This window comes from Theropithecus gelada, chromosome 8, assembly GCF_003255815.1.
Source record: "Theropithecus gelada isolate Dixy chromosome 8, Tgel_1.0, whole genome shotgun sequence".
Taxonomy (NCBI): domain Eukaryota; kingdom Metazoa; phylum Chordata; class Mammalia; order Primates; family Cercopithecidae; genus Theropithecus; species Theropithecus gelada.
The window spans coordinates 26,042,708-26,054,773 of NC_037676.1; the positions used below are offsets into that span (position 1 = coordinate 26,042,708).

A 12,066-nucleotide genomic window follows, 5' to 3' on the forward strand; every position below is an offset into this window, starting at 1 on the left:
AATAATGCAGGGAGAACTTCTGTGAGAAATAGTGTTCCCAAGTAACTAGGGAAACACTGAGGGTAGTAAACTGCCTACCTCTGGGTCATATTTGACTGCAAACATCTTTTATTTGACCTTTACTTTTTTTCATCTGTATCATTTATGATCTTTTAAGCTACATGTAGATAAAATGTAACAAAAAATGATTTAAGCCATAAGGGGGTGGATTATCTCACATACCAGGAAATCTGGAGGCAAAAGGCATCCACTGGTGGTTATGTCAGTGACTTCAGATTCATCCTCTCTCTCTGGTCAGCCCTTTGGCTTCCTTTTGGTTGGAAAATGACTGCAGCAACTCCAGCATCTTATCCTGATGTGAACCAATGTCTAGAAATGAAATAAGGCCATTTCTCCCTGTGTGTCTCATTTTTAGAGCTAAGAAACCTTTCCTAAAACCTTCCAGAATACTCCCTCGCATCTTATTGGCCAGAACTGGGTCACATGTTCACTTCTAAATTCATCACTGGCAAGGGGAATGAGACCATCGTGATTGACTTGAGCTAATCAGAATTTACCTGAATCATGTGATGAAGGTGATTACCTGAGATACATTAGTGGCTCTGCTATTTATTATAAAAGAGGGAAAATTTTTCATTCGATAGGCAGTGACCTAGGCAACATTATGTCTTCCAATCCATGAACACAGGATGTCTTTTCCATTTCCTTATGCCTTCTATTATTTCTTTCAGCAATATTTTGTAGTTTTCATCATGCAAGACTTTTGCCTCCTCGGTTAAGTTTATTTCCAAGTATCTTATTTTTGATGTCATTGTAAATGGAATTGTTTTTTCTTAACTTCCTTTGCAGATAGTTCACTGTCTGCCTTTGCGTTTTGAAAAAAGGAGGATCTGGCTTCATTAAGCTTACTTTTCTGCATGGCAATAGACTTTTGAGCTGAATAGCAGCTGCTCGCTGTAGGAGGGACATTTGTTCTCCCATTTGCCACAGTTCCTATCCAGCCAGCTTCCCTCACATTCCCTGCTTGGCCCCTGTAGGCATTTCAGCTTTCGACCTCTTGTTTAGATCATCCACATGAAGTTACACATTGCTGCAATTCGTTATAAAGACACTGGAGTGGTACAGGAATAGACAGTCAACTTGGCAACTGAACACAACACAAAGCTGATATTCCATGTTCCTGAAATTTATATTGAAGCACTCGATTATTTTATTGGAAACACTTCGGATGGGAATATTTCAGAAATATATTTTGTGGTTTTTTTTTTCTCTAAAGCGTGCAGAATGTAATATAAATCATACCTCATGATGTACCAAAATAGACAATAATACTCTACTGTGCTGGCTAATAAAGTAATAGGAGTTAATGAAGCATGCAGGGTTGTTTGCCTCTGTCCTGTAAATGGCCACAGATGCCTGTGTTTTGAGGGCTCTTGCACATGCTAGGCATTTTTTTCCTATCTAGAAGTTCTTCTTGCTGCTAACAATGCATTTGCCTGCAGCAACCCGCTTTCACTTCCTAGTTGATGTTTCCTGCACACGGCGGGCTGGGACCAGATCACCATGCTTGTTAGAATTATGGAATTCAACACTGGCAAGCAAGGTTTGGGCAGTCACTCAATGCTTCAGAGCTTATCCATGCGATGTGGGGGACCAGCAGAGCCCACTCACAGATGGGGGTTAGGGGTTCAGGGCCAAGAAGACCAAAGTCATAGAGCTGACTCAGAGTCGGCAGGGCATCAGGGCAGTCTCCTCTTCTAGGCAGCCACTCTTTCTAGGAGTACCCTGCAGGCCAGCCCTGCAGCGACCTGGGGAGTTATGGAAATCCAGAAGCGTGCCCAATAGCTGCAGAAACCATGTGTCCTCTGTGGCGACCATGTGTCCTCTGTGACGACCATGTGTCCTCTGTGGCGACCATGTGTCCTCTGTGGCGACCATGTGTCCTCTGTGGTGACCATGTGTCCTCTGTGGCGACCATGTGTCCTCTGTGGCAATGAGGCTTTCTCTGCATGGTTTTTGTTTGTTTTTGAGACAGTATTGTTCTATTGCCCAGGCTGGAGTATAGTGGCATGACCTCGGCTCACTGCAACCTCTGCTTCCAGGGTTCAAGCAATTCTTCTGCCTCAGCCTCCAGAGTAGCTGGAATTACAGGTATGCACCACTATGCCCGGCTAATTTTTGTATTTTTAGTAGACACGGGGCTTCACCATGTTGGCCAGGCTGGTCTCAAACTCCTGACCTCAAGTGATCTTCCTGCCTCAGCCTCCCAAAGTGCTGGGATTACAGGCGTGAACCACTGTGCCTGGCCTTGTGTGTTGTTCTTTAATGGAAGAATTAAAAATGCTGTTCTGTGTTTTCCATCCTTCCCTCCCTCTTTGGGACCGAAATCAATTTTTCAGTGGTTTAACTATGTCTTTATTTTTCCCAAAGAGATTCACATTGGATTATTTCCAGGGGCCCTTTTTTTTCTTCTGTGGAAAGATCTTATTTTGTTCATTTATTTTAACTTTTTCATTATGTGCATTTTCAAATACACTCAATATTTTAGAGAGAACAGTATAATTAACCCCCACATACACATCATTCAGCTTGCATTATTATCAACTTTCCTTTTTTCGTTTTATCTCTCCCCTCCACAGATTTTTTTTTTTTTTTTTTTTTATGGGGGAGGTGGAATATTTTAAAGCAATCTTTTTTTTTTTCTCTCCAAGAACCCATTTTAAAAAGTTACAACAGGGCCGGGCACGGTGGCTCATGCCTGTAATCCCAGCACTTTGGAAGGCCATGGCGGGTGGATCACGAGGTCAGGAGATCAAGACTGTCCGGGCTAACAGGGTGAAACCCAGTCTCTACTAAAAATACAAAGAAATTATCTGGGCGTGCTGGTGGGCGCCTGTAGTCCCAGCTACTCCAGAGGCTGAGGCAGGAGAATGGCATGAACCCAGGAGGTGGAGCTTGCAGTGAGCCGAGATTGCGCCACTGCACCCTAGCCTGGGTGACAGAGCAAGACTATACCCCCCAAAAAAAAAAAGTTACAACAGGACATAATATCCATTAATGGTCAGTTATGAGCTATAGCAATAGCGAGGAAATGCACATGAATTTCTAGTTTTTCTAACAATCGCATAAGGTAAATTTAATCCCATTTTATAGATGAGGAAATTGAGGTTCTGCCTTAATTTGTATCTAAAAGACAATAGGCTAAATGGTGGTGTATTAGCTAGGATGCTCTGAAGAAAAGAAAAGCACTGCTTATTTCTCTGTATTCTCATGTACCACTCAACAGTCATGTCTGATGCTGGATGCACAGGAGTCTCTCCCCACCAACAGCTGATTCGCCAGTGAACACCAGCTGGTGAGACAACCAGGTGGGAAGGGTCCCTAGAGAAACTCCAGTCAGCCTGTGTGCTGGGAGGAGTGCACTGGGGTGGAGCCACAGAAGTTTCTGCTGTTTGCAGTGTGGAGGAGCCTGGGCCCTCCTTTTCCTGGGTGGTACCTGCGATTCAAACCATGAGGTAGGAAGCCCATAGGGACTCTGGCTTTGTGAAGGGTCTCTGTTGCCATTTTTTTCCCTTTTCACCCAATAAAACCCTGCCTTACTCACCCTTCAAATTGTCTGTGAGCCTAATCTTTCATGGCCATGAGACAAGGATCCCGTCTTTAGCTAACCTAAGGAAAAGTCCCACAACACTGAGTGCCCCATAATTCGGCTCAATTCAGACACTATCTACCTGGAGATAGCATCAGATAACACAGGTTAAGGGCTCAGTCCCACAAGACTGCCCCAACTCCCCCACCCTGCCACCGCGCTCCAGCTTCAGATGCCAGTAGCAAGTCCTGGGTTGTGGCCTGTGCTTCCACCTGACTGGCTATACATCAGGGTTCCCATGACCCCCTCTAAGGAGGTTTGATTAATCTGCTAGAGTGGCTCACAAAGCTCAGAGAAACACTTTTCTTTCTTTTGTCCTTTATTAAAAAGGATATTGTGAAGGATACAGATGAGCAGCCAAAGGGAAGAGATGCACAGGGTGAGGTCTGTGGGAAGGGGCGTGGAGCTTCATGCCTTCCCTTAAAGTGCCACCCTTTGAGAACCTCTGCAAGTTCAGCTCTGAACCCTGTTCTTTTGAGTTTTTAGGGAGGCTTCTTTATGTAGGCATGACCGATTACAGTATTGGCCATGGGTGATCAACTCAACCTTCAGCCCCTTTCCTTCCCCGAGGTTTGGGGGTAGGGCTGAAAGTTCAGCCTTCTCATCATGCCTCAGTCTTTCTGATGACCAGCCCTCATCCTGAAGCTATCTACGGGATCTAAGATATCTAAGCCACCAGGCATCTCATTGGCACACAAAAGGCACTTTTTTTTTTTTTTTTTTTTTTTTTTTTGAGACAGGGTATTGCTCTGTTGCCCAGGCTAAATTCATCCAGTGGTACAATCATAGCTCATTGCATCCTCAATCTGCTGGGCTCAAGCAATCCTCTTGCCTCAGCCTCCCAAGTAGCTAAAACAACAGGTGCATACTACCATGCCCAGCTAATTTTTGTATTTTTTTGTACAGATGAAGTCTTGCCACGTTGGCCAGGCTGGTCTCGAACTCCTGACCTCAAGCAGTCCTCCCACCTCAGCCTCCCAAAGTGTTTGGATTACAGGCATGAGCCACCATGCCTGGCCTCAAAAAAACATTCTTAACACCCCAGAAATTCCAAGAGTTTTAGAAGTTGTGTGCAGGGTCAGAGACCAAATATATATTTCTTAATTATGTCATAATATCATAATATCACTGATGTAGTTCAGGCCATGGTAACAAAGGCCAAAATGAAGTAACCCAAGCACCTTAAACTTCTTTCTCATGTAAAAGTTAAACTAGGTTCAGACTATGTCCAGGGTAAGCATGGTGGCTGGATGGCATTAGGTACCCAGATTCTTAACATCATAGACTGGATGGCTGCTCCAGGTTTCATTGTCAGGTGGAGGTGGAAAAGATAGAGTGGAAAATATCGGAGGATGTGCTCATTCCCTTAAAGGGCATGATTCTGGAGTTTTGTGCATCGCTTCTACTCTTCAACCATTGCTGAGAACTTAATCACATGGTTGCACCTGGTCACACCTGCAAGGGAGACTGGGAAATGTGGTCTTCATTTTGGGCAGCCTGTGACCATCCGAAAGTCAGGGACTCCATTATTAAGGAAAGAAAAGAGAAGGTTCTCTTTAAGTTGAGGTCATGATTTTGAGTTCCATTCAAGCCATACTCTGAACTTATTTTGGCCTCAACTGTGGCCCACTTGGTAAACATAGTGATATCTGGTTAAATGAGAGGTAGACATCCCTTGGTGATGAAGTACTTTTTTTAGTACTTGTACCCATAAGTTTTTCTTTGTCCTTTTTTTTTTTTTTTTTTTTTTTTTTAAATGGAATCTCACTCTGTTGCCCAGGCTGGAGTGCAGTGGCACAATTACAGCTCACTGTAACCTCCGCCTCCTGGGTTCCAGTGATTCTCCTGCCTCAGCCCCACCAAGGAGCTGGGACTCTTGGCATATGCCACTATGACCAGCTAGTTTTTGTATTTGTCCATTTTTTTTGTTAGACTACTTATAACCATACTATTCTTTTAAAATAAAATGTATTCTACATAATAGTAAATTTACATGATGTAATTTAAATTCCATCATTTACAATGGAGAGATGTCAATTACGTAATATCGGAGCCCTGCTGATGATGGGTTTTGATGCAGTCCTGCGACCACTTGTGAGTCTGTGAATAATTTATTTACCTTCTCCAAGCTTCCTTTTCCTTTCCTCAACCAGGAATAGGACTAGCTACATCAGAGATGGTTGTGAAGACAAGCTAGACGACAGATGAAAGTTCTTGGCACAGAGTGAACACTTGATAAATTATATGGCAGATATGTATGTACTATCTACCCATGAAGCTTACTTGAATTGCTATCATTTCTAAAACTTATAGCCATAGAATTTTTCATAGCATTTGTACACCTATCACTTAATTTGGGCTTCACAATACCCTGGGAAACAGGTAGAGCCGATAATACTTATTTTCCTATTTTTCTACATTAGGAAATATAAGCTCAGAAAGATGGATTCGCATGTCCGAAGTCACAACCTCTTCCCTCTTTCCTGGACCCTTCCTATGAGCATTGAAACCTGCTCTACTGGCTACCATCCTGAATGACAAATCAGTCCTCTTTCAACCCACGAGGCCCTCCAATACCCCCTGGTCTCAATTGTCCTTGGTAGCCAAGCCTTCCAGGACTCATCAGCACGTGCTGCCTCTGTGTCTTCACTTTCAGTTTACTTATCAGCCCACCCCACTTGACCTGTGGCTCTTCATTCATTTGCTCCTGGTAAGAGCTTGACTTGAAGTCCTCTGCTGTCTCCTACTCTTGCCTTAGACAAGCTTATCCATTCTCGTGGTTTCAAATGCCATCCCAAAAGTTAATCACCAGCTTAACCACCTTTGTGATCTGCAGTTAGTGAAAAGATAAGAGAGAGAACCTGAACCGGGGTGGGTCAATAGGACAGGAAAGAAAACAAGGAATAGGAAAAATGTGGGGACTCCCAGGACTTAGAGATTGGAGACTGTATGGCTGCGGGGTAAGGTGGGAGAGGGAGAGTCAAAGGTGACTCCTCTTTTGTTGACATTCACGGGGAGGGCTGGAACAGGGCTTGTTTGAAGAGCAAGATGAATCAGGGTTATAGACCTGTTTGGGGTAAGAGTGGAACATCCAAATGGAAAAAAGCAGCTGAAAGGACATTTGTTCAAAGGCCTTTTTCATTACAGTTTTCTCCTTCTGCTGATCCAGGTACACATCCTCCTGACACCCCCGCAATTAGGGTCTCCCACATGGCACTTGGTCAGCCTGAGATACAGAAGTAGAAGGGAAGTACTTTTCTTTTCTAACTGGGGTGGATCATTATTGCAACCTATGCCATATGGACAGCATCACCATGGATAGCGTTTTTTTAGGGATTTCAATGGAATCTGAGGGCTCCTGAGGCATTTCCAATGGGTGTTTTAAAAGGCAATAACAGGCAGAAATGCATGACGCTGTCACCTGGGTTGCTTGTACATGACACTGGACAGAACCTAGGGAGACCTAATCGTGGAGTTGGTCACCCCAGAGAGTTTCTCAATGTCTTTTTCATTTAAAAACCTATGGTTTTATGATTCTATGAGGTAGATTTGGGAGATTTTTTGTAAAGTGCTGAAGAATTCAACCTCTGAAAACTCACCTTTCCCGGAATTTGTCCCAGCAAGATAAGATTGTAGTTCATTTATGTGGCCACACAGGGGCAGCACACACAAACTCATGTTTTCTTGAACAGGTCTTGATTGTCTTTGCTTTTAGTTCCCACTGCCACCTCCTAGTACAGACTCCTAACAGCTCACCCAGGTATCTAACTTTCGTGCCACTTGGCCTTCATCACTTCATTTCCAAGGGCAAGAATACAGAAGGGACACCGACTGCCGGATGCCCTCTGACCATGTCCTTGCCTTGTTGTCAATTGCCCGCCGCCTCATCCCCACACCTTCCCTGCTAACTTCAGCTTCTCCCATCCCTGGCCAAGTTCTCCCACCTGGCCACCTTCTGACGTGCTGACCACTGTGTAGTCACCAAGATTACCTCCAAGACACTGAGTGCTGGGAATGTAACAAATCTGTGAATAGCATGAATGGGAAGGGGTTGGGGGCTCCAGCTGTCAAGGCTGGCAGTGACCATCAATGGGTTGTGAGCGCTGTGCTGGGCAGGTGGGCCTCAGCTGCAGAGAGTCTGATCTTCAGTGGACCCAGAGTGGCATCCAGCCAATAGCTATACGTAGTCCACCAATTACACTTTGCGAAACATTGACTTCCTAGCTTCGTTAATTAATCTAAGTCTCCAGCTTCTTTTCAGAAATGTGAAGGAGTCAGTGCAATCTTGGAAACTGCTTCCTCAGCACAACTCCAGGGGGCGCCATTCTCAGAAAGTACATTGTGAATAGCATCCTCTAGAATTGTGCAACACAGCAGCCCTGGGAATCAGATTCCAGTCCTGCACAGGACACAGAATAAAGAAGCTTGGGACAGGGGCTCTGGAGAGGACATTGTAGGATGAGGGTGATGCTGAGTACCCTCCACCTTTTTGACCTTATGCCAAGTCCAGGTAACTTCCTCCTCCTACTCAAGAGCAAGTCTGGAGTTTTTCTAGGGATAGGGAAGAAGTGTTGCTAAGTGCCCTTGAGTGCCTGCTCACATCTCACTGACCCGAGGAAAGAGGGGACCAGCCTCTGGGCAGCCAGGTGGACTGATGTGGAGACAGGGCCCTGGAAGGGGCTCTCCAGAATCTCTAACTATTCTTGTGCTGTCCTCAGACTCTACTTGGTCACAGCTCAGGGACCTGGTCTTCGGTGTTCAGGGACCTGGACCGGTTCTGCCCAAATCCCTGGTGATATTTATGATTTTTCATGCCTGCAAAGGGACTGGGGCCACTTTAGGACATGGAGAGATTAGGACACAGGTGCTCAGAGTACCATGTAGGTAACATCTCCCACTGCGGGGGGATTGGGGGAGAACCAGCCTGAGAAGTTGGTTTCCCCTGCCCGCCCTGCCCCCACCTCCCTACACACACCTTTTGGCCTCCAAAAGGCTGCAGGTGGAGTGGACAGAGGATGGAGGGGTGTTAGGAATTGGGGAGTCAGCTGCTCTCAAGGGGCACATAACATCTGAGGATCCCATTTGCGGCCGGGGGGATGGCAGAGATCGCCCCTCCGGTCTGCCTGGCGCTCAGGGAATTGGTGGCAGCTTCTATTTCAGAGTTTATGGTAAGAGGCTGTAGCCTGCACACACAGACAACACACCCCACCCTTTAAGGAAGTGGGGAGGAGAGCAGCAGGGGTGTGGTTAACAACTCAGAGGAGGAGGGGGAATCTAACCTGTCAGCCCTTTTACTCAGCCACAGCCTGCGGAGCCACTGCACACCTACCCGCCCGGGCGACTTACCTGTACCTGCCGCCGTCCGGCTCACCTGGCGGGGCCAGAGGGAGCAGTCGCCGGAGTCCGCGCCTCCCTGGGTGAGTCCCTCCCGCGAGCCAGGGCTGAGCGCTGTGCCCGGCAGAAGTTGGAGGCTTGACCGAATGGCAGGGGTTGGGGACGACAATTCCGGGATCCTGGGCACCTGAGCTGGGAGTTCCCGGAAAAACAGCCAGACCCAGGAAATCGGAACCGTGGGTGCTATGCACACGCCCGGAGCTCGCCAGCCTTCCGCAGGGAAGAGGGGTTCTATTTTAGGAGTAAATTTGACACTATAGGGTGTTTCTCCCTCTTTGTCCTCTCAACATATTCAGACAGGGGAGGCTCGGGGAGGCTAGGGGTGACAGTGTGAGGGCACAGGCAGGCTGCTGCCTCTAAAGGTCAGGTTAGGGAGCCACGGGGTTTCAGATCCTGCCTCAGACCTCTGCCTGCTCCCGCCCCGCTCCCCGCTCCTCCTGGGCCCTTCTGCAGCCCCTGGGGTCATAGTCTCACCCACAGCCCACCCCAACTCTCCTGCAGCCACTCCTTGCCCCTGAGAGGTCATCTTCTGAACCAAGCCCTGGCTGGAGGAAAGCAGGAGTGTTCTGGGGGGCAGGGGAGCTCTTGTATATGTGTGTGTGTGTGTATGTGTGTGTGTAGTCAACACTGGCCACTCTGGTTCCTTGAGAAGCCGCCTCCTGAGTGCCACTCAAGGGTTAAGTTTGGAGCTGCCTCTGCCTGCTGTCAGGCTGAGCGTGGGCACGGCTTTGGGTGGGTGAGCGTGGAGCGGCATATGGGTGATGTTCTGCAAGCCCTGCCACCTGCCCTAAGCCTCGACCACATGACACCGGCATCTCCCTATACCCCAAACTGGGAGCAAAACCCAAGTCCGCTCATTTAAGGGGCCAGCGGGAGGACAAGAGCAGAAAGTTGTGCCTAGAGGTGGTGTTAGCCAAGAGGGACTCGGAAGCTGCACTGTGGCTGGGTCTGAGCCCACTGGGGCTGTGCACCTGGCGTGACCCGGTAGTGGGTGCTGGGAGGCCCCTCCACGTAGGATGCTCTCTGTTCACCCCGAGTGCTGTTACTGACGGCCCTGTCTTTCACAACCACTCTAGGGGAGGGGGAGGAGGACACTGATGAAAAAGTGACTAAAGACAGAAGGGAGGAAGGAAGTAGTCACACTGGAGAGCCCCAGCATTGGCGGGACAGTCTGCAGTCATTCATTCAGCAGGCACTCACTGGCTTCCCGCCTGTGGCCCGGTGCAGGTGCAAGGTGTGGGGACGAGGTGAGTGTGGCATGGCCTCTGCTCACCAGGGCAGTGTGGGATAGGGGGTGGTTGAGGGAGGCTGCCAGGGGAAGGTACAGGGTACTATCCAACCGTGCACTAGAGGGCTGTGGGGGGAGCCAATCAGCAATGGCCAGGTGGGTTTCCTGGCAGAAGTGACTCCAAGTTGAGAGCTGAAGGATGACTAGAAATTAGCCAGGCAAGAGAAGAGGGGAAAGAACAGCAAGTGCAGAGACCAGAGGCTAAAAGCAGCAGGAGGCTGGAAGCAGCGGGAGGCATCCAGGAAAATGAAAGTAGCTGGGCTTGTTGGGAGCCTAGAACATGCAGGGGCGAGGGGAAGCTGCAGGGGTGAGTGGAGACCGCTCTAGAAGGCTTTGGAAGGCCTGCCAGGCTGCCATGGCAACTTCTGTTGGAGCAACACTTGGGACCTGGAGCCAGGCAGGAGACTTCCCAGCAGAAAGGGGTTGCCAGATTTAGCCAATAAAAGCACAGGACACTCAGATTTGAATTTCAGATAAGCACTCAAGGTTTTTTTTTTTTTTTTCAATACAAATATGTCTCATGAACTGTGTGGAACATACTTCTACTCAAACATTATTCACTGTTTCTCTGAAATTCACATGTAACTGGGTGTCCTGTATTTGGCAACCCTACTCTAGGAGAAGCTAAGGTTGGCGCAATGCTGGGAAGTAAGGGCTGGAAACTGCCCAGGCACTCTGAGAACAGTCTCAGGTTTATCTTGTAACCATTCCTCCTGGATTTTATTTTTGAGCTCATTCACTGATTGACGCTATTATTTAAAAGACAAAAAAGATCAATTCCTTGGTCAGTTTACTCATCTATACAAGTGAAAGGAGTATGGTACCTCAGAAAGAAACAGCATTAAATCCAGACAGATCTGGGTTCAAATCCGTGTAGACTGGTGAGCTTCTCTGACCTTCAGAATCCTCTTTTCTGAAACGAGGGCAGGAATATCTGTGCAGGTGGTTGGGAGGATCCCTGATAATGTATGTAAATTGCCTAGTGAGTACTAAAGGAAACACGGTGCATATTGAATTTTGCAACACCTTCACAGGGGTGAGCAAAACAACAGCCACAGAGTGCTTGGGTGCATTTACTTCCACAAGTGAGCACTTGGAGGTCTCAGGCAAAATACAGGGTAGGGTTTCTGCGTCCAGTGAGAACACCTGGGGTTAGCCCTTGGGTTGGGGGCAGAGTCTACATTATGTTTTTAGCTTTGCTACTCCCTTCCCATATGACCTGCTTCAAGGGGTGGAGATATAACGCTCTTCTTGAGGGATGGTGGGTGGGCAGAGAGTGACTCAAAGTAGAATTAACTGAAGGGAAATGTGAATGAATTAAAGTAGAGAATCCACATAAAATATTCAGTGCAGACAAACGGGCCATGAAATTTGGCTGTCATGAATCCCAGTTTTAGGATGAGTTCCTTATTAGAAAAGTAGTGCTAAGAGATAGAGCAAGCGAGCGTGCCTTGTGAACTGGATTTTGACTTTAATGGGAGCATTCGTAACAACAAATTAGGGTCCTCCTAAAAGGGAACCTAGAGGAAGTTAAGAATTCGTTAAGAGAAAGAGGAAATGGAAAGTGTGTTTCCTCTGCGGGAACGGCTAGGTTAAAAATGGTCCTTCTTTCCAGTGGCTGAACCTCCCCATCCCCCTGTGATAAACATTTTGTCCCCAGGTCCTTAGATTGTTTGCCCAGGTGGTGCTGAGAGAGATCCTATGGCGTGAGATGTATAGAGGTGTTCCGCTGATG

General features: G+C 47.4%; 1 protein-coding gene across 3 annotated transcripts in view; it reads left to right on the plus strand.

Annotated features, from left to right (window-relative positions):
• The first annotated feature begins 8,729 nt into the window (after nucleotides 1–8,729).
• The window catches only part of PTK2B (protein tyrosine kinase 2 beta), a 135,657-nt gene continuing 132,320 nt past the window's right edge, over nucleotides 8,730–12,066 (plus strand). For 2 of the 3 annotated variants that reach the window (XM_025394491.1, XM_025394494.1), the window contains exon 1: nucleotides 8,864–9,066. The gene's annotated coding sequence lies outside the window, so the exon portion shown is untranslated. Of the gene's footprint in view, nucleotides 8,818–8,863; nucleotides 9,067–12,066 lie in introns of those variants that run through there. The other variant, XM_025394493.1, reaches the window with a different exon arrangement.